This window comes from Agelaius tricolor, unplaced genomic scaffold (assembly GCF_023055355.1).
Source record: "Agelaius tricolor isolate 1412-34295 unplaced genomic scaffold, bAgeTri1.0.p SCAF_2, whole genome shotgun sequence".
Lineage (NCBI taxonomy): Eukaryota > Metazoa > Chordata > Aves > Passeriformes > Icteridae > Agelaius > Agelaius tricolor.
Window position 1 is genome coordinate 56,979,361 of NW_027269262.1, and position 23,417 is coordinate 57,002,777.

Consider the following 23,417-nt stretch of genomic DNA (forward strand, 5'->3'; position numbering starts at 1 on the left):
CAGATGCTATTTGTATTTCTGTAATAGCTGGGAACTCTCTATATAGTTTACCCACTAACCTGCTTTCAGTGTTTGTTGTTGGTGATTGCAGTATCACTTTTCTCTTACGTTCTTATCACCTGGTCTGGTGTAATCTCTGTAATCCTTTACTGTTCCTTGTACTTCAGAGCACACCTAATACTCCAGTTTCAAGTTGTACTTGTTCCCTTTATCTTTGATGACTAACACAGTTGAACCAGTTCACAAAAATAGTCTTTTCTGAGTAGTTAGTTGTAAAATTTTTGTTTAAATCATCTCAGGAAATAAACAGTGGAGCTGGGAAGGTTAGATTTTTACATTTATGTTTGTCATTTTGCTTATTTATTTTTGTAAAGCCTGCTTCAATGTAACCCACTACTGGATAATGTCAAAAAGCAGAACACAAAGCATGTGTAGCAGCATGTTTAAAGGTGTTTTTGTTGTTTTTATATGAGAAGTGGGTAATTCTCATACTTGTTTTTGTATGAGAAGTGGGTAATTCTCCACCTACTGCCTCTGTCTAGCCTTCTTTGACTGGCCAAAATGCATCTCTGTCAGAGAACTGGTGCATGGCTTATGTGGAGATCACACTGCCCCTTTCCTTAGGTGTGGCACAAACAGTCCTCAAGGTTCATGGTCTTGTTTGCAGGCAATGCAAGAGAATGACAAAGCAACAAAGGAAGCTGCCCTTTCGTGGCTTGGCTTTGCCCCGGTCTCCTGGGGCTGGAAGTCTGGGTGCTGGAGCCTGCAGCTGCAGGGCAGGGCTGTCCCAGCAGGTGACATGGCCTCCCAGAAGCTGTGGCCTGTGCCTGGGGCCGCCTGAGGCTCTGGCAAGTGCTGCATGACTGCTTTGCACAGGAGTTTGATCCTGGCTGGTGCACTCAGCCTCAGCTGCTGTCAGAGGCAGGTGCACAGAGCGGTGCTCCTGGGCAGGTGCTTCCTGACCACCCTGGAGCTGAGCCAAGGCACAGACCTGCCTTCACCCACCCAGTCAGCCAAACAAGAACCATCAGAATCTCCTACTGACATCTTTGTGCCTTGCAAACATCTGTGTCTGCCTCTCGCTGCCTTCACATCCTGCCACAGCCCAGTGTGGCAGACGCACTCTCCATCTCTGAATTCCCACATACAGGTAGCATGAGCAGCCCTCAAACCACAGCCAAATGCTAAGAGTGGATTTATTTCATGACCTCTCAAACGAGGCCTGGCCACAGGGACACAGGGACACAGGGTCCCTTTGGCTAAGTTCATCCCAGCTGGCAGCAGGGACAGGGGCTCACTGCCTGCCTCAGCAGGACGAAAGATGGCTGTGCGTGCCTGACAGGAATTCTCCTCAAAAAAGGCAGAGGATGAACAACAGTAGCCCTAAGAAATAGTGTTTCCCCACATCAACATTTTTAGTGTTCCCAGCTCCAAGGTCACTTTGAGCAAAACTATTCCCTCCTCATTAACCCTTTCCTCTCAAGAGTCTCACAAGTGCAACACCCAGGAAAGCAGCCCTGGAATACTGAGTGAAGCTCACCCCCATTGGTAAGGGGCCTGTTGTTCCCCCCAGGCCTTCTCACATTCACACACTCTTCATTTGAAGGTCCAAAATGTTTTGGGATCTCCTTGTCAGTTCCCTCCTGGCACATGCCACAGAAGTGTGGCTGTTGAGTGGAGAAGCTCTCTACCCGACCAAGTTCTTCCTTCCTCTTTCTGTCTCATGCAAGCTGGCAGTTTCTTTGAGCAGTGGGAATCCCATGGGACTCCTTCACAGAGATTTTCACTGTTTCTCTTTTTAAAGAAGTAGCCCACACTGGTTCCTGTTTATCTTCATTTGTAGTCTCCACTATGCAGATAAGGGGGAAGCCACGAGATCAAAAGTAAATGGGCTGCTTAGTCCTTGAAGAATTTATCTGCTGTGCCTGAGGGATCTGTCATTTCAATGACATTTCTAAGTGCCAAAATTAAATATTTTTATCACAGAGTCAATTAGGTTGGAAAAAACCTCTGAGATCATCAGGTCCAATCTTCTCATCCTAAGCAGCTTGTGTTCTGGGCCTGTTCTTTCAGGAAACAGCAGTGTGCAAGGTTTCCTTATGTGCTTACAATTACTGAGCAGCCTTAACTTTGCTCTGGACGCCATAAAAGTAACTTAATACTGCTGCTGGTAGTCAAAATCAGACTCTTGCCAAAACTGCTATTCATAACTCTCCTCTCAAGAAAGAACATATTACAGACTGCAGTCACCATGCAATTCTCAGATATATATATAAAACTTGGAGTTTTTTAATTTGCAATTACAATATTTATTATAATTATACAATTATAATTGTATTATTGCAATTATTGTAATTTTGTCCTTTTTTTCATACACTTTGCCTCATACTTCGGACAGATGTGTCTTAATATCTCTGTTGTTTTTATGGTTTTTAAAGATTTTGGTCATTACATTACATTGGATGCTAAGAACTATATTTCTAAATCTGGATTTTAAATATTAAGCAGGGAAATAGCTGCACACAGTGGAAGTGCTGTCCTATGCAGAGATTGGATACAAGATCAGGGTACAATTTGAAAGGTGGGCTCAACCTCATGGGAACCAAGTTGGCTGTGACTCTTCCAGCACATTTCTTGGTCAATAGATTTCTTCTAGCCACTCTCTGCAGATCAGCAAAGAGCTAAAGCAACTTCTTCCTGTTCAAAGACAGCCAGGCATGGGAGAGCATGATGAAAAATTGTGGAGTGGAAGGTGTGCACATGAATAAAAAGAGTGGCCTCACTTTGGGGCTGGAGCTGCTGATGGCTGACCAGGCAGGGAAAAAGGCTTGACTGGGGTGGGTTGAAGAGAAGCTTATTTGAGAAGAACACCTTAAGGAAACAGAGATTAGCAGAACAAAGACATTTAATGTTCAACTTCCCACTCAAATCAGGGCTCGCTTCAAAGTTGCATCAGGTTGCTGAGGGTCCTGTCTAGGATTTCTGAGCATCTCCATGGATGGAGATCCTACAAGCTCTCTGGGCACTTGTTGGTTTAACTACCCTTGTGAAGAAAACACTTTTCCTTAGATCTATCTGGAATTTTTACAGCTGTAACTTTGGCCATTGCATCTTATCATTTCATTCTGCACATCCAAAAATCTGGCACCTTCTTCCCTATAACACATCTTCAAGTAGCTAAAGATTAAAATTAGACCTTCATCCAGCCATTTCTTCTCCATGATGAACACAGTTATCAGCTTTTCCTCAGGCATCATTGTGATGCCGTTCTCTAAGCATCTTTGTGGCTCTCTGCTGAACCAGCTGCAGTCTGCAAATTGATCACTGATGAGGAAGGGGTGAAAGATAGTGGGGTAGGAGAAAAAGTAGGAGAATAAAGAGAACAAGGAGGGAAACCTTCAAAAAGCAAAGTCCAGAGAATTAGGATTCTGCATGCAAAAGAAAATAGAAGGTAGGAAGGCAAAAAAATAGCATGAGAAAAGTGGCCACATAGTTCCAGCTGTGCTCTGTAGTAGCTCTTTTACTAGATTACTAGAGCATCTCAAGATTTTTTTTCAAAAAGCTTTCATCTGAGAGAGCTGTTGTTCCACTTATTCATTATAAAGGTTAGTGTTGATGTGATTTTCTCTCAAAAATGGCTTACTAGATGTCTAATTAATTTTGCAGTAGTGTGCATGAATTATGGAGAGTGTGAAGTAGGAGGTTATTCACATAAGATATCTGCCCAGAAAAGTGAATGATACTGGTTTTTGCACTAGACTTGTTCTCTCACAAACCCTCATGCCTAAGACTAACAACCCTTAGACAGAGATGTAGGAGTGGCAGATAGTGATTCCCAGGTCCGGATTCCTTTATTTTCTTTATCACAGAAGGCATGTCCATGAACTTGCTGTGCAGCCACAATTCCCATTTGTTTTGAAGAATCCTCATCTTCTGGAAGCCGCTTGCAAAAGAGTCTCGTGACAGTTTTTCCTCAAAATGGGCTGTAGCTGTCACTAATAGAAATGTCTCCTACTGCTTTGGGACTACTGTGAACCTTTCCTCTGATCATGAGCTTGACAGATGAACTGGCTGCTGCCTAATGACCCTGTTTCTGTAGCTGGCAGACATTGATTTGACACATCAGTGCAGGCAGGTTCTTTGGAGGCTGGATAATGTCATCCTTGACAATGCACTACATTCATGCAGAGATGATGGCAAAGCAGAGCAACATTTGAGTAATGTCACCAAGCCCCCATGATTTAAACTGTGCGCACATTGGCCTTTTTAGAGGAAATATTTAGTGCTTTACTCAGACAATTATATATTTTACATTTTCAGCAATGACTGCAAATTATTAATTACCTACCCCTGCCATGGATATTGTTTCCATTTAAAAAAATCTTCTTGACTAATCTATTTGATTAGTCATCTAAGTAGATGTCAGTAGTTTTCCAAAACTGTGACCTGTATTGAAATAATATTGTTATCAATAGGGGATGGAATTTCACCAAGGGCAAGTCCTGCCTGACCACCTTGTGACCTTCTAAGTTGGAGTGACTACATCAGTGGACAAGGGAAGGACTACAGATGTCATTTACCTGGACTGCTGTAAAGTCCATGGCATGATCCCCCAACATCCTTGTCTCTAATTTGGAGAGAGATGGATTTGATTAACTGGATAAGAAATCAAAGGGACAGTTGCATCCAGAGGGTAGTGGTCAATGGCTCAGAGTGTCAATGGACATCAGTCTGAGGTCTGTACTGGGACCAGAGTTATTTAATATCTTTATTAATGACATAGACAAAGGAATTGAGTGCACCCTAAGCAAATCTGCAGATGACACCGATCTGAGAGGTGCAGTTGCCACACCTGAAGGACTGGATGCCATCCAGAGGGACCTGGACAATCTCAAGAAGTATGGGAATCTCAATTTAATGAGGTTTAATAAGATCAAGTGCTGGTGCTGCGCCTGGCTCAGGGCAGCCCCCTCTCTCAGCACAGGCTGGGGATGAACAGATCCAGAGCAGCCCTGTGAGAAGGACTTGGGGGTGTTAGTGGATGAAACACAGCAATGACCCAGCAATGGCACTCACAGCCCAGAAAGCCAAACGTGTCCTGGGCTGCATCCAAAGCAGCATGGGCAGCAGGGACAGGGAGGGGTCTCTGCCCCTCTGCTCCACTCTGGTGAGAGCACACACCTGCAGTGCTGCATCCAGCTCTGGGGTCCCCAGCACAGGAAGGACATGGACCTGTTGGAGCAAGTCCAGAGGAGGGGCCACCAAGATGATTAGAGGGATGGAGCACCTCTTCTATGAGGAAAGGCTGAGAGAATTGAATTTATTTAGTCTGGAAAAGAAAAGGCTTGGGGGTGGTGGAATTGTGACCAGAGCATGCAAGAAAGATGGAGAGGAGATGAAGGATCTTTTTGCAAGAGCAAAAAGTGACAAGGACAAAGGGAATGACCAAACTGAAAGAGACCATGTTTATCTTAGATATTAGGAAGAAGTTATTTCTGTGGGGGTGGCGAGGCACTGGAACAGGTTGCACGTAGAAGTTGTGGGAACCCCATCCCTAGAAGTCCTGTCCCAGGCTGAATGGAGCTCTAAGCAACCTGTTCTAATGAAAAGCATCCCTGCCCATGCCAGGGGGTTGAAACTAGATGATCTTTAAGGTCTTTTTCAATCCCAACCATTCTGTGATTCTATAATTCTCTGAATCAAACTGAACTCTTTTGGTGAAAATATCCAAGGTGCTGGGAGTTCCTTAGCAGCTCCACATCTTCTGGATGGTTCTGATACCCTCCATTCTCCTTTAGTAGCCTTCCTGGGAGGTAAAGAACGTGGAAAACATATATTGTCTTTTTTATTTTTCAAGTCCAAAATAATGTAGTTTTTCCTATTTACTTTCACCAGCTTTATTTAGCACAAATGTAAAACTGGAAAAACTCTTTCTATGATAATTTACATAGAAATTTAAATTCGATTAGAATCTACTGTGTATCATATTTTAGTTAAGAACATTAAAGATTGGGTTCATTCAGTTTATCTCTGGGCCTGCACAGTCCATGAGACCACTCACAGCTGCACCTGAAGAAATTCTGTTATAGACAAGCAAATATCAAATTAGCCATAATTATCATTAAGCAATTTGCATGGCTAATGCCATGTATGCTTCTCTGTTGGTTTGGGGACTACACAGTGCAGGTCTGTGTTTCTTTTTGTGAGTGAGCTTGACTTACCTCTGAGTACCAGGAAGCTAAAATTTAACCCTTTATGGGCAAGAGGGCTGCCTCAGCAGCAGCAGTGTGTACTGGAACCCAATTTCAGGTTGCACAGATGACCTTGTGTTAGTAGTATGAATGGTTCAACTCGTTAATGGAAGTTGTTTAATAAAATTGAATGTTACACATGGACCACAGAAAAAACATTGCCAATATGCTTGTCAATTTACTTCACACGGATGAAAATTAATTTAAATAATCTGACATCTCTTAACAGGCATGCCATCTACAGCAATAGCCTAATCACTCCAGAGCTCAGTCTGAAGTTGCTTTTAACATCTGAGTTGTGTTTATAGTACCACCCGTGCCTCCAAGGCTGTTGTCCAACACAACAGTAAAGCTCACTTTAAATACTACTGGACCAATCTTGCAGCAGCTGTCTAATACAGAACACTGCCCTGATACATACAGTGTAATGTTTTGATGGCTTAAATTTAGATCAATGAACTTTAGGCTGGCTTTAAATTAAGATGGTTATAAGTATAAATTCAGTGCTTCTTTTACAGCTTGCACCATTCCAAGAGTCTGCCCAAATACCCTGTCTCTGCCCTGTTCAAGGACAACTATCCTTTGATGTCAGCTGCAAGCTTGCAGTCTTACTTGTGTTGGTCATCTCTAAGGGACACTCATCAGTCAGATATCTTTGTCATGGATCTTACCCTGGATTTCTGCCTTGCCTCATATCTTCTCACCAAATCTTTTCCTTCACCTTTTCCTTTGCCTTGGCATTCTCACAGCCTGCTAATACAGCACCATCACTGACCCACAGCCAAGCCATAAATTTTTGCAAGCCTCAAATACCACTTAAATACAGGTGGTGTTCCTCAGAAACCACCCCGAAGGCTGCTCTGCACGGAAGCTGCCAACAGCTGAGCTGATCCAGTCAGAGCAGAAGCTGCTGGTCTAGACTTTCAAGTAACCTTTGTAAAATTTCATTACTTGTTTAGATAAGGAAAGAACAAGGATTACTTGTATTCACCTGCTAAACCAATTTAGATGACTGTGGCCAAAAACAGAACAGCAAGAACATGGTAGCCAGTAAGCTCAACAGTCCTGTGGCAGCCAATGGGTGGACACAATAAAGAGGTGGTTGTGATACTAAACAGAGTATCCTAGGACATCCAAAGAGTGGATCCAGGAGACAGAGCTCACATGGACTAGCACAGACTCAGAATAGGTTGATAGCGACCACAGAGAGTATCAGCAATTCCTTCTTCCTCAGAATTTCCTGCTACCTCAGACTTAGCCTTCCTGACTGCTTCATATCTTATCCTAAACACTTCCACACCAGATAACGTACCCAAGGCTCAGCAGCTGCTAAGGAACAACTCCTACCAGAACAGGCACTGCCAGCAGGAGACACTGTATGAGCTTTTTGCTACAACCTGATCCAGGACAAGAACTCTGGTAGTGCCCATCCTCCAGACTCCATGTGTGTGGAAATAGAGCCTGTGTCCAGTTTTGTTCAAGATATGATTTTTATTTTTTGCCTTTGCTTTTCAATTACTTTCTACTTTTTTACCAGCTGAGACTGTTCTTTGGGGCTGGATGACATCAGAGATGTCCAGGGTTGAAATTCCAAATATTCCAAAGTCTGGGGCAAAGAGCTGCAGAGCTGGAATGGATGAGATGGCACAGCTGGGATTCCAAAGGCACTAGGGCCTGTCTCCAAGAGCAGGATACAAAAAGCTTCATGGGGAAACAAGAACTGGGAACAGGAAAGTCAGAGAAAAGATGATTTACTGCTCATGTCCGACATATGCGTGATTTCAAGTTACAGCAAACAGCTGTCAGCCACTCAACAGAAAGCAATTAGTCAGGTTGTCCCTGACAACGTGACCCTCACAAATTTCACAGGAAATGATCAAGCTGCAGCTGGTGGAGGGACTGGCTGTAGTTCCACTTGTTACACTCCTACCCTGCCACCATCTGCTCTTTTGGCTCTCTGAGTTTTTGTGAAGGACACAGCCTGCAGACAGGAGCCTGGTTTGGAAGGGCAGTTCAGAAGCCCTCCAGCAGCCTTTCAGACATGCTGCACATCAATTTGGGAACCCCACCCTGAGGTGGTAAAGCCAAAGGTCCTAGCAACAGCTAAGTTGCTCCTAAGTGCAAGAACAGGTAAGCAGGCTCATTCAGGATGAGGGTTATTCAGCAACTCCAGAACTCCAAATGGGCTCAGGAGCAGGTTTGTGCATGGCATGGCTGCACAGCATCAGACAGGCAGGAGATATGAAAGATGTGAGTGCTGTATGTCCTGCTAGACCAGCCAGCCCCAGCTGACAGCAGAAAAGGATCTGTGAAATGAACCATGCTAGTGCCTCTCAAGAGTCCTGATGGGGGAAAATTGTGCCGGGTCAGGAGACAGGGAGTGAAAAGATCACCCCTATGAGGTTGCCCTTACAGGCAGCATAGCCTTCCAACACATTCTCTATGTCCACAGAGAGTGCAAGCTGAGAACTTTAGAGATTGCAGGTGTCACCTCCTAACTTGCATAGGTGGCTGTCACCTTCCCAAACCCAAGTTGATGGGTAATGCATCAGAAAAAATTTAGGTTTCTAGGTTTCATATAACCAAGGCAACCTTCTTGATGCTCAGAGTTGCTCCAGTGATAACTACTCTGTGTCACAGAGAAGAGCTGCTTCTCACAAACCCTGTTCAAGAAGGGAAGGGGTTTGATAACTTCCATCGTTACCAATTTTTTACTCAGTGGTACCAGCTGTGACTTCATTAACTCAGCTTCCAGAGGTTACCTGATGCTCTGTGCTGTCCCAGAGGAAAATGAAATTAAAATGAAAGCTGCATGTGGTCCATGGATGCTTCATACAGCTGTGACCAGTAATAGGATTATCTGCCCACTGCTACTGCAGCTGTTCAAGGGCAACCTGAGCACTGCTCTGCCCTTGCATGGCAGCAATGCTAACAATGGTCCAGTACCTTTCCACAGAGAAACCTCCTGTACCAAGTATCTGATCCTGGAAAAACAAAGCTACTCTTCAACAACAGCCCACTGTGGAAAATGCCTCCAGTAACACCAATTTGCTTCTGAACTAGCAATCTCTGTGGTGCAGGACCTGCAAGACACAGGCTGAATGCCTCTCCAGGCTGGTAATAGGAGGTGCAATGCCCCAAATACAAGGCAGAAAACAAACAAGCAAACAAAAATATCACCACTGTGTGATCTTGCTAATTTGAAATGATCACACACACCTGCTCCTGGATTAGCTCAAATCTGTTCTTTCAGGTAATTCAATATTAGTGTTCATAGAACTGTGTACTAAATTAAGCATAAATTAAACACATTCTTTATTAGTGTGGGCAGTCTCTTCAGATCAATAAGAATAACTGCAAATGGCCACAAATCTTTAAAAGAGGAAGATTCCTGGAATCACTTGTTGTCAGCTCAACCTTCTCACTGCCTACCTGAATGAACTGTGAAGAACCCATCAGTCCAGCTGCTTTTCTTGGCTCTGTAAGATGATATTCATGAGCACCACAACAACCCTTTATTTGAGCAGTCATTTCTACAGAAAGGCAATTGGGATATTCTGTAGAGTGCATATAGGCCATTTTCAGTCTCCATCAGGATACTCAGGATGCTGTCCCACCAACACAACCTAGTTCAATGCAGATGGTTCTCAAATTGTCTTCCAGTGTTGGACCTGCTTTGATTCACGGAATAACAATTTTTCCACTCACAGCCATGGAACAAGTGGAAACAAAATGGGAAAGATTTCTACGTATAAAAACACATAATGGCAAGTGAATAAAATATTTAAAATCAGCAAAGATGCAGAAGAAGCAGCTTTTACTAACTTTTAGAATTAGAGGATCTCAAGCTGAGTATTTTTTCTATCTGCTGTATTATTATGAGTTGTTCACAGAAATTGGAAGTAACAAGATGAAATAAAAAATGCTGAATTGAGGATTTATGGCCAGAAAGTATCAGTGTAATAAAATGCAAGTGGCTGTGCTTTATGCAGACCACTGCCTACAGGAAAGATGCTAGCTTTTGTAGCTTTAGCCTATTTATTATGTGAATTGTTAGTCTGAACAACAGGTCAAATACATGTTGAGTCAATATACAAAGTTTACAAGGATCTGTGCATTATTCCCCAAAGCGGTTTTAATATTTTCCAAAATTTTAGTCACAAAATTAGTGAAGATTGTAAATTATTGTCTAATACACTTCAAATAATCATAATGGAACTACCTTTAAAAACTAAGATTTTGTTTGTTTGTTTGAATTTTTCTTTAGTGTCACAAAACTTAATTTTCTCAGGCTCCAAACTGGAAATGAGAGCAGGAACTTATAAATATCCACATATAAGGTGCATTAACTTGTCTCATACTTGAAAGTAAAATTTATTTTCTAATTTATTTTTTGAACAAACAAAAGCAACCCATCTTTAGCACATGAAGGGCATATTTAGAATAAAATTTATAAATATTCTACTTATAGGTCAACATGACTTTCTTTAAAATAGTAGGTTGCAATAAGAAAGGAAACGATGAAAAAAAATAATACTAAAGAATATACTGCTTTAATTTTCTCTAGCAGCTCGGAGTGAAAATGACTGCATTACTTGTATCTCATTTTTTAAAATCCACTCTTTACTTCTTGCTTAAAAATTGCTACATTATTATAAAGCTGTGTTGACAATATGCAATTTACTTAAAGATAATGTCTTGAGATAAAATGATGAGAAAAGCAGTACAAGTAGTGACTGTGTAAGTGCAGGAATTTCTAAAGAAAAGACATTCTACTGTGATTCCAAAACTCTGGCTCATACAAAACAGCCAGATGTCTAAATGCTTCAGCTTTACATGTGTCTGTGCTCTATCTTTCCTTGTTCTTTTATGAAGAACTTATATCCTTGCAAATCTACTTTTGAACAAAGTGACCTTTTCCCTGCTTTTTCTTTAATTGAATGAGCCCAGGTATTCCTTGGGATCTCCCTCAAATTATTTCCCTGGTTATGCCATTTATGCTTTACTGACTGTTTTTTAGTCTTCTATTAATGCTTTGCTATTGTATTCAAACATACTGCAGAAAGAGCTCAGCAGCAATGAGATTAAGGAATATAAAAAATATAGAGAGAAGTTGGTTGCCTGTTTTCATTGTCCATGACATAGTTTGATTTACTGCCCAGAGTCACTGTTCCCTGCAGTTTGTGCCTCTTCATGCCCCCAGACTCAATCCAAACAGGGATCAGCAGCAGCTACCTACACAGGTTTGTAGAGGGATTGGTGGGGACCCTACAAGTCTCATTAAGTCAGTAATTAACAGTGCCCAACCAAATATCATTGGATATTCCTCTGAGTCTACTGACAAATTGTTCGACTCATCCCTGGTCCAGGCCACCTACCCCTCTCAAAAAATATTCCAGAGCTGATCTGAAAGTTAAAATGGTGTTGTGGTTTAACCCCAGCTGGCAACTAAGTACCAGGCAGCTGCTCACTCACTGCCCTCTTCCCAATGGGATAGGGAGGAGACCTGGAAAAAGGTAAAAACCCAGGGGTTGAGATAAGAACAGTTTAATAATCAAAACAAAGTAAAAAAGAATAGTAGTAGTAGTAGTAGTAGTAGTAGTAGTAGTAGTAGTAGTAGTAGTAGTAGTAGTAGTTCACCTCATGGAGATTTCAGATTTCACCTGAACTACTACTACTACTAATAATAATAGTAGTAGTGATGAAAAGGAGAGAGAGAGAGAGAGAGAGGAGTAAAACCCAAGAGAAAACAAGTGTTGTCCAATAGAGTTGCTCATCACCCACTGATCAGTGCCCTGCCCACCCCAAGATATGATCAGCCCCCTCCTGGCCAACTTCTCCAGTATATAATAATATATATAATATATTTAAATACTGGGTATGACAGGTATGGAATATCCCTTTGGCCAGTTGAGGTCAGCTCCCTCCTGGCTTCTTGTGCACCTGCTCACTGTCAGAGCATGGAAAACTGAAAAGGCTTTGACTTAGGGAAAGCATAAACAACTAAACTACAGTGTGTTACCAACATTATTCTCATACTAAATCCAAAACACTGCACTGCACCAGCTAATAAGAAGAAAATGAGCTCTATCCCAGCAGAAACCAGGACACATGGGCCAGTTTGGGGTTGTCCCCACGTTTTGGATGCCAAGAGCAGGGACATGGACTCCTACATTGCCAGCTGGCCTTCACATTGGAGCAGTGCCTTGCAGCCATGCTTAAATCAGCAGCAGAGACATTGCCTGGGAGTCACATCTTCCCAAAGCGGGAAATCAATTGCTGGGCATGAACACTGGCTGGCTAATGTGACTCACAGTCCTTCCTGCAAGGACTTCCCCTTCAGTGACAGGCTTGAAGTTTCATTCTTGCCCCATTTCACACCATCCCCCAACTCTCTTGATCTATGCACAAAGACATTTAAAATGTGATGAACAGCTGATCTACAGATGTAGTAAGGCTGGAATCAGCTTTTTTCCCCTTTTGATGAATATATAATGAGAGAGAGAGAGCTCCTTTCCTGCTTTCTAAAGTAGATTTTGTAGCTATTCTTCTTAACAGTGTTGATAAGTATATAAATGTCATATAAACCTATGACATTTCAAATGATACTAACAACCTGTCTTTAAAAAAAAAATTCTAAAGCACAGTGTATTTATTTGACTCTAACCCTTCTTCATATTAGTTCTTTTAGAGCAGACCTGATGAGTTTGTTCTATGCCTCCTCAATTTACTATTGCACAGCAGTCTATTAAGGGTAATTAAGCACCTCTTTTATTTTTCCTGATTATTCACATTATAGATAGGATTGTATTCTACTAGACTGCTGGAATCTATTATGCCTTTATGAAACTAAATTTTATTTTCACCAATGCTTTGTTAGGAGAAGGTGAATATCAAACTCAGTGGAATAATTAATAATTAAATGAAGATATAAAGAGGAAAAGAGGGGGAGCAAGACAGATGTGAGATTTGTGCACCACTTCTCCAAGAAACTTACGAGATCAAGGTGCTTGTCCTATAGAGGAAAATGGAAACATGAGGTACTAACAGTACACTTCCAAAAAGAAATTTTTCATTTTATATAAACTTTTGGAATCCAAATTTCCTACCAAAGAAATCCCCAAACACAAGACAACGTATATGTAGTCCGATCTTTCCTTTTTGTATAAGCTTTTCATTGGGAAAAAGGTTGTTGTCTGGTTTGTTTATTTTATTGTTCTTTTTTTCTTATTGTTATTGTTATTATGACACATGTTTACCTAAGTTGGGGGAGGAGAGAAAACATTTACCAACTTTCTATAAATAGATCTTGAGGAATTCCTTATTGTCTCACTCTACAATACTTTTAGAGGCCTGTCTAATACTGAGTATTTACACAATATTATTTTAATCATGGACGATAGAATTCAAAGAAGACCAGAAACGATCGCCCACTACTTTTCAGAGCTCCACAGATGCCCAGGGACATCTGGGACTGATCAAGAAATGTGACAGATTACGGTCTCACTGCTTCTGTGGGCTGAGAGGATCAGGGCTGTGTGCCGGAGCCAGGGCATGGGGAGGGGACTGCAGCACACACCAACCAGAAGTGCTTGTGCCAGCTGCACACCGCCAAAGCGCCAGCACCAGAGATCTGTAAGTCCCATTGACATTAATCAGGTTCTCCCCATAAACCCAACAGGGTGTGAGCTGCACTGAGCTATTTTCAGCTATTGGGGTGCCCTGTTAGAAGTCCTCACTAGCTCCTGAGTCCACTCCAACCCACAGTTAGGCCGTACTGGCGGACTTTGGGAGAGTGTACAGAGGTGCCTTTGAGTGTCCTGCATCTTGTAACACTTTTACTGTTTCTCACACTTGATCCATTATCTAAACACTTTTATATGGAAAGCTTAAAGGCTTTTCATTTGAAATTCTGCCTTAGAAACCTCCATGACCTGAACTCGCCCACGTGGTCTGGCAGGACACACATGACACCTTGACTCTGGCTCCTGCAAAGCTTTTCACCTGCATCCTCTGGCTGTTATGTCCCCGCATTCGTATTTCCTGTTTTGCTGACCTGTGAGATTTTTATTTCACTTTTCACCAGGCTAGTAAATCATTCTTGAAAGAAAAGAAACATTGAAAGATAAGCTTAATTGTTCTTTGTTTCTCTCAACCAAGCCTCCAATGGACCTTAGAAGCTGCTTACAGTGGATTTTTGGGGTTCAAGATGGTTTTTTGGCCGTTGGTGGAACAAGAGAGCCTTTTTTACCTCTCGGACTAACAGGGTTTTATTTCCTGTAACTTTTAGAGGTGGCTCGCTCCCTCTGAGGCAGCTCGGCGGGGCTGACCCCCGACACCCCGCTGCAGCCGCGGCCCCACCTCGTCCCGGCACAGCCTCCAGCCGGAGCAGCCGCCGGGCCGGGCCGGGCCGGGCCGCCCCCCGCTCTGCCGCTCTCCCCGCTGTCCACCCCATGCAAATGTTCCCGGCAGCAGGAAGTAACCGGGCTGCGAACCTCCCGCGGCCGCGCCCCGCCCGCGCAGCCACAGCCGCGCTCCGGCCCCGCCGCCCGGCGCCCGGGACAGCCGCTCCGCGCCCCGCGCTGCGCCCGCTGCCGCTCCGCCGGAGCCCCCGGCACTCAGTAAGTGCCTTCCCCGGGAGCGGTGGTGCCGGCTCGCCCCGCTGCTCCCGCGGGGCCGCCCGGCCGCGTCGCTCCGCGCCCCCGACCCGCTCCGCCCCGCCCGGCGCGGCGGGACCGGGCGCTCCCCGGGCGGCTCTCCCTCGCCTCTGCCCCCGCGAGGAGGTGCCGCTGCCGCCCGAGCTGCCCGGTAGGACTGGATGGGGTCTTAAGGGGAATAACAGCGCTTGGGATGAAATGATCGTTCTCAAAAGCGTGATTTGTCTCATATCCCTTTGCCTGGTTTCTGCTGGGATCCGGAGGGCTCGGGTGCCTTCTGGCTGTTTCGTGCCGGGGAGCGTGTGAAATTAGCTGGTTTAAGTCCGCAGTCGGCGTTTCGAGCCAAAACGATAGCCTTGACTGAGGTGAGGTGATGTGATACCTGGGTATCCCTTCTTACACTGCTTTTTTCTAGGAGCGTGTTTTCTGGTGCGTCCTGCAAGTTAAAGCTTCTTCCTCTTAAGTGTATGTTCAAATGTGCTTGGAATTAAAAGAAAGATGAGAAAATGTTGTTGTGATGTTTGGTGCACGGTGTTTCTTGCAGACTGCTATTATAGGTACTGCATTCCTGAGGAACGGTCTTTAAGGGTTTTCTCCTTACAATTTTAGTTTAGGAGCTGATGCTGTACCTTCAGTAAAGCAGTTAAGTTTCTGTTGAAATTGCATCTTTCGAGGGTTTGCAGTGAATGGGTTGGCACAAACTCATCTTGCTGCCTTGCTCCCGTCTGTTGGCACTAAAGACCAAAGGGATTAACAGTTAAAGTTTTTTTAGCCAGGTTATATTCCCGTGGATATACATAAGGGAGCACAGAGCTGGTTTCATCTGAAACCCCTGGTCAATATCCCATCTTCTGCCTTTCGTGCCCACCTTTGAAGAAAGAGAAACACTCTGACAAATCTTAATGTATTTTAGGACATCGTAGTACAAATTGAAAATTAACAATTTTTAAGCTTGGTCCCATCAAGTACCTGTAAGACTTTAGCAATTTAGGAATAGTAATGTTAATTGAAAGTATCTGTGAAGTACAAGTGCCACGTAGAAGTCTGCACTCAACACATTATCACTATAGTTAAAACAAAAAGCAGAAGATACGTGTTGAGAAATTGCAAAGCTATGTTGGGAAAACATAGCTCAGTTTTACCAAAAGGAGAGTGAAATTGTGTTTGTGTGTTTCCAACCCAACACTGAGGACAGAATAGGTGTTATCTTTTTAATATGTACTATCAACAGCACTGAAAGTATGGACGAGAAAAAAAATCAAATCATTTTCTCTCAAAGTCGCAACAGGCTAGAAATCAGTTAGATACTGTTAATAGGATATTATGAAACCTTGGAGAAGGATTGAAATTAATGAACTGTGAGATCAAAAGATGTCTCGTTTTATGGATCTCTTCTGAGATTTAAAGCTTTTTTCTTTCTCTGTTTCAACTTTGTGAGCTACAGACTAGTTAGGAAAGAATTCTTTACTTAATAATGTAAAAATCTCTTAATTGTGTGCTGTTGGCATAGATTTTTTTAAACCATGACATAGAATGATCATCTTTGTACAGTAGCTGGCTGGCTTCAAGTTATTCTGCTTTTCTCTATTTTTTAGTAAATAAAAGGTTTTTTCCCACAGAAATATGCAGAAGACATGAGAAGATTTAGGCCTTCCTTTTTAAGCCCCTTGACCAGTGGAGTTGTGCAATGACTCTTTCTGACAAAGCAATCAGTTGTGAAACTTTACAACACAAAGTTAAACCCTGTTGCCTTTAAGTTGTTTAATACTATGGGGTTTAATGTTACCCTTTTCAAGAGAGTTTCCATAAATGTGAAACAATTCCTTGCAGGTATTTATGAACTGATAAGTATTTATGAATGTGTAAGTAACTATTTCATAGTACTTTCCCCCCCTCAGTTTATCTATGTAATTGAAGTGACCTCTCTTCCTGTGGCCTTTCTGACTCCTGTAAGCTAAATGGCATCACAGAACAGCAAGTGTTGAGGGGAACAGTTCCTGTGACAGGCAATGAAAACAAGTCCAAGGTCTCCTGGCTCAGCTTAGTTCTGTTCTTCAGTGGGGTGCCTCACCAATTCAGAGATGCTACACCTGACTGACCCTTCTTGTGGGGCACATCAGAGAGCAACTTTGACCTCTCTGTAGTTAGCTGGGAAAGTTTAAGTGCTGCAATATTTAATCTCAGATGTTATTCCACTGCTGTCACAAAAAGGAGATGTTTTCCTACCTCTACTCTGCATGTTATTTTGAATCTTAATAGGAATCTTTGAGATTTCAGGATGAACACATTTGATCAGGAGACAATTTTTGTTTTTGTCAAAGGGCTAGGTGATCTGGGAAGGGGATGATATCTTTCCTCCTTTCCATGTGTGCATATCCTGAGTAACTGAGTGACATTTTTTTCTTCTGTTCAGGGAGTTGTAAAGCCATTTTTACTCTTAGGGTTCAGGGAGCCTTTTTCAAACTGAGTGAACACTGAAGACAAGTACATGGGGAATAACTAACTAACTAACTAACTAATGGGGTGGGTGTTAGATATAACCTAGGATTCCTAGCAATCTGCTGTGATAGCGTGGTTGTACACACACATATCTCTGGAAGAGATATGAGTACAGAGATGGATGTCTGCTGCTGCAGAGATCTCAGAAGGATATGAGCCATCATGTGCTAATGCAAGGAATGGGAGGAGAATCCATGGGCTGGGGATTCTGAGGGTTGTGTGAGCTTTATATGCAGGGAATGATACTTCCTTTTGAAGCTATGGAGTGTGTAAATAATTGCACCAAACCATGTGACTCTGTTAAGCAGCATTTGTTATAGTATTGCCTCTGTAGGATTTCCACCTCTAAGCAAAAAGGCTTCATTCTATAGAAAAACCAGTTGCCCAGCTGAGAATTAGGATTTTTTGTCCTGTTGCTCATATTCCTACTTCCTACTTCTCCCATTTATTTCTCTTCCCTCTTTAATGAGAGTGTAGGAATGCTAGAGATGGTGTAATAAGAAAGGCTTCCAGACTTGCTAAGTCTTACCACAGGAAACTGTAGATAAAAATGTAAAATTGCATTTGTATGAAAACAGTCTTTAATGACGCATGCAGGGTGAAAGAGTCTGCCACCCTGTAAACAGTAGTGGTGCCTTCTCCAAGAAATCAGCCTCTACTAATAAAAGACAAATGCAGTGTAACTGTCCTCAGTGTGACTGTTCCTAGTTTAAACTTCATTGTCCTTCAGGGAAGGATAGAAAGGTCTGTGCTTTCATATTTATTTTTGCCTGATTCAGATACATTTCCTGTTGACATTGTCATTAAATGCTGTAATTTCCGAGACTGAATTATTCACATTTGAGTTCAGCATCTTTCCTGAAAAATGTGGCTTCATGGAACAAAATGTGAAGGCAGAACTCATCATGTACTGGAAGCATTTCCTCCAAATATTTATGGGATACTTGTATTTGTTTTGTGCCCTAAAGAACTACTTATAGCGGTAAATAGATTGGTTACTTTTGTCAGGCAAGTGTCAGACGAGAAATGGTATTTTGACAGTAACACTTTGCTGGGGAGAAAAGAAAGGAGGATACTAGGGAAAGGTGGAGGGAATAATGGGTAGATCTCATTTCTCTGGTGGGTTAAAAGGGTGGACTAGTTCTGTCTCCCTTAGGTCCAGCTTTGCCTATCTTTTTCAAGCTGCTGGCATCTTAAGTATCTACAATTGGTTCCTGTGTTTGCACAGCACACTTGTCTTACGTCTTCAGTTCAAAGGACTCCAATGATAAACAGTCTGAACAAAGTGTCCTTCTTCCTCTATGGTCCCTGCTGCATGTGGCAAAAGGCTTCTTCTTCCTGTGGTTGTCATATTGCAGAATTTCTTACTTTAATTTGCAAAGGCCGGCTGTGATAGGAAATAGTGCAATCTTAAACTGGAACATGTGATAATTCACCAAAGGTATTGAAGTATGGGATGCAGCTACTCTTCAGCAATGGCACTTTTTGCAGTTTTCTCTATTTTAGAGGGGTGCCCTAAGTATGGAAATAATAAAATTTTGAAGGGAAAGGACACCCTCTGGGATGTGCTTTTAACTTCTCCTTTGTTGGTTTAAAAAAAGCGGTTTCAGGAAGTTCGTCAAAAAAAGCATAATCTGTTAAGTGGGCTTTCTGATGTGGTATCTACAATCTATTGCTTGTTTTTCATGTTTCCTTCATTAGTTTGTACAGATAGGTGTATACAAACCTGTTTAATTTTTTTTTTAATGAAATCTTACTTGGGTTTTACCTTAGGTTTAAACTGAAGCAATATGGTATCACAAGAATTAGTACAGAAGTATATTTGGCTGCTAAAGTTTTCTCTTTCCATATATGACTGCACTAGGGGCTTAGAACAAAATAATTACCAAAACTTAAAGACCATGTTTGAATGAATTGCTATGTAGTGGTAACACATTTATAAATCAGTAGGTCTGACCCGTGACTTAGTTCTACTTTATTCATACAAAAAGAATATTTCCTGGTAGTATCAACTGAGTAGGGAAAGATCTGAACAGTAGCACATCTATTGCATATATTGAAATTGCCTGCTAGAGTGTCCCTTGCCAGAATAAGGAAGTTTATATTCATTAGATCCAGTGGACAGAAAATTGTTTTCTCCAGGGCAGCCCCAGCCTTACCATGTGTTTTGTTGGATCTTTTAAACCCTTCAGTAAGTACTAAATGCCCTGGGGAGCTTTGATTCAGGTGTGAGTGGACAAGGACTGGAGAACCAGGGTTAAGTGACTGCCAGGGCTGGTGTCAGTGTCACTGAGGAAGTGAAAGTTTTTGGTAAACAAACAGGAAGGGGATGGGCAGGAGAAAGAGGAAATCCTATATTGGATGTTCTGTGTTTGACTTGTTCAAAATACATTGCAAGAGTCATTTGAATGTGCCGTTGTGATGTAGCAGAATGTGCAAATGGGATTCAAAGTACATTTTTGTAACCCCAGGCTTACCATTGCAAAAGATTTGCTGAACTGTGCAAAGGCTGGAGGGAAGCATTGCAGCCCATGAGGGGTGTTGGAAAACCTGCCTTTTAAGCAACTCTTCTGCTGGATTGCTGGTGTGGCAATTTGTCCTCCTTTCTCTGTCCAGCTATACCTGCACTGGCTTCAAGAGAGGTTGCAGCAGTTGTCATGGCACCAGTGGAGAAGCACCAAGTCATACTGAGGTGAATTCTAAGCCCACTTATCTTGGGATGTAGATGGCAGGCAGTAGACAGCAATGCTCCCGCTGAGCCTGACTGGAGAGCTTGCCTCTTCTCAAAATCTCCTGCTAAATTTCCTTGGGAGCAGTTCCCCTCCCTCTGCCATAATGCTTACCAGCGCTTCCAAAAAGTCCTTGACCCACACTGCTTCAAATGTCTTCATTAGTAATGATGTGCTGTTTGTTTGAGGCTTTTACTCCCCAATTTCCTGGAAAAATCCATGTTTCAGTCTTTACCCTGCTGTAGGAGTACTCCCTACCACAATTTCCTTGTTTTCTTTTTTCTTCTCCCATCATTCTTGGTTTTTTTTGCCAACATCATTCTGCTGTTTCTTTCTCTCCAATCTTCAGGATTGTCAATGTTATAAACTGTTTATTTCATCTCTTGATTTAGACATCTGCAGCAAATTTTCTTTTCCCTTTCTGGAAGAGTAAGCCTTATCAACTTTCATAATCCAATTATCATTTGTAAACTTCTTATCAGGGAATAGTCATCAGAAATACATACCCTCAGCCTCTGGAAGAGATATGAGTCCAGTGGAGTACCAGCCTGGCAGGACTGGCATAGCCTTCAAAGTATTTTAAGGCTGTGCCTTGTTTAAGGGCAACTTTGTACTTCTGTAGGTGATCAGCAAGGACTCTTCTGTGTAGAGTACATTTTATGTGTAATGTACATTTATATGTACATTTTATGTAAGTGATCTTTAGAGACAGATAGCTGCTGTTTGATACATCTGATTTAAAATTGTGACCTCAAACTGATTTAAACGGGTTTCTGTCTTGAAAATGGCCAGTGTGGATTGTCCCCTGCCACTTTGTCTGCCCTTCTTGTGATGCTGCTTTGACTTTCTCTGGTCAAGTTTCTTTTCTGTTGCATGCAGGTTTTTGTGTGCTGTGTAGTTGTGCTTGGAAAAAGTTTTTGAGCCAGCATTGACCCTCCTTGTAAACACTTCTGGTTCAGGGAAGCAGAGCATGGATTTATCAGCATGCATGCTGGTCTGCAGAGAAGAAATCAAGTCTTGGTATTGTGGGGATGTGGTGCTGAGACAACAGCTCTTGCTTCAGGGTTGATGTTCTGTGCTCATTGGTGTTGGTGTGCCCCATACACTGACTCCACAGAAAGTGAAACTGAAGAAATTTAGCTTTGAGAAGGCAGTGCAAGTTTAGAAGAACCTAGTTCAATGGAGCTGGCACTAGCAGAAAAGAGTTTTGGTAGAGTGAGCAAGTGGGAGAAGGGTGCTTCAGGTGAAATACTTCTGCTCTTAAGGGAGCATTTAAGCAAGGCTACAAGTGTCAAAAAATGCATCTGAGTAGCTAATTCAAATCATATGTATTGGACTAGGTTTGGATGAGTGAAAGGTCCTTTTCCCCACTCCTGCAATAAAAGCAGGTGGCTTGTATGGTATGACACAGGAAAGTAATTTCTCCTTGGAGCACAGAATACATATGTTTGTTACATGTTCTGTATCTTGTCATACTGATTGAGGATATATGCTTTCCTAGGAACTACAATTGTCTCTACCCAATTAGTTATTATCCTTTGCATTCTTATTTGATTGTTTTTTCTCTTTTTGTCTTTTTGCTTCTGCAGTCTTCCTGCTTAATTTGTTTCTCAGTATCAACCCCAATTCTGATTTCTTAAGGATTTTGGCCTCCTCTCCTACACCTTTTCTCATATGGTTTGTGTTGTCCTGAGGACTTCCCATGCGTGGCCAAACAATGAAGAAGTCTTACCAGTTGTTAAAGCATCTTCTTTGCACAACACTTAATACTGTGGAATTAAAATGCAAGCTGTGGACTCGTTACTGTTCTCCTGAAACAAACTTGGATAACCATTGTGAACACTGATTTAGTTTTAGTTCTTGCTTTGAAAGTTAGCTGCATGGGCTGGGAGGGCTGAAGTCACATTCAAACACTGGGGCTTGTGCACAATCTAAGTTTTTCAAAATATAGCATAATCACATGTCCTGCCTGTAGGCTGTATACTTTTGAACTATGTGGAGTTACAAAGGTTGCAAGCTTTAATGAGCAGCCAATAATAGTGCTATGAAATTCTTGCAATCTGCAGTATAAATGTAAAAATGATCGTTGTCATGGTCCTCCAGTTGACTGTGAGTATAAATCTGCTAGAACTATTGTGAGTGCTGGCCTATTTTTTAAGGTCTGTGTGCTGCCCTTTGTGCAGAAAGTCCTGGTGTGAGTCTCCTGAAGTTTGTCCAGCTCCTGCAAGCTGTGTGCTGTCACTTGCAGGATCAGAGCCTGGTTCAGTGAAAGTTGCTATGGTTGTAACTTCTAGGTCTTCATCTGCTATCAACTGACCATTAAGCAGGACTTGAAACAACAGAAAATACTAAGTGCTGCACAATCCAGAAGTGGCATTTTGTGAACACAAAAATGTTGGTTGTTTTTAGAGTGAGAAAACAAGAAATTTCAAGGCAAAGTTAAAATAGTAGCAGAGGTCAAATTATTAGTTATTGAAAATGAAATAAATTAGCATATTGAGCAAATTCAACATGCATCTTTAAATCAGTCCCAAGTCAGATCTTCTGTTTAGTACAGAATAATTTCTCTCAAATAGAAAAGAACTTTAATCAAGTTAATATACCTGCATAGCTGCTGTCCTGGTAATATGGGAAACTGTTCATTCACGCCCTTGAGAAAGATCATCTGCAAAGACATACTTGTGTTTAAAATTGGAGCACTCCTGTTCTTCCTTAGAACCTTTGAAGCAGGAACAGTCAAGTGAACTGTCAGAGCAGGCATTTACAATCTTTCCTTCAAAGAGAGCTTTCCAAATTCTCAGTCTCACTCCTTTATGAAATAGAAAGCATGTAAAATATTTCTAATTTTGGTTAACTTTAGGGAAACTTCTTATTCTTGCTCATGTGTGTAATAAATGTGAAAAATATGCTTAGAAACTTGGGTGTGAATTCTTATTGATTCAATGACATATGTCCTTCAGTGAGGTATTTCCTTTTACACTCTTACTGCCACCCCAGCTTGAGCATGTAGTTTCACAAGACTTCAGTTGGAGTGTGCTTTCCTCTTTACATGACAAGCTTTCAGACCCAAATTAGTGACATTTTGCAGCCCCTCAGGATATGTTTGAGAGGTCTACTTGTATCTATTAAAAAAACTCCTCTGATTTCAAGGACTTAATCTAAAAACCTCCCAAAATTGCAAGTCATAGAGCTCTTTTAATTCTATTTATCATGTTTGCAGCAAACTGTTGGTTCAGATGATACCCTTTGGTGCTACACCACCTGTGACAAATTGCAACAGT

At 42.1% G+C, this 23,417-nt stretch overlaps 1 protein-coding gene across 7 annotated transcripts in view; it reads left to right on the forward strand.

The window, feature by feature from the left end:
• Positions 1 to 14,722: 14,722 nt before the first annotated feature.
• The window catches only part of LYN (LYN proto-oncogene, Src family tyrosine kinase), a 49,657-nt gene continuing 40,962 nt past the window's right edge, over positions 14,723 to 23,417 (forward strand). For 2 of the 7 annotated variants that reach the window (XM_071419557.1, XM_071419578.1), the window contains exon 1: positions 14,723 to 14,872. The gene's annotated coding sequence lies outside the window, so the exon portion shown is untranslated. The other 5 variants (XM_071419565.1, XM_071419595.1, XM_071419586.1 and 2 more) reach the window with 4 other exon arrangements.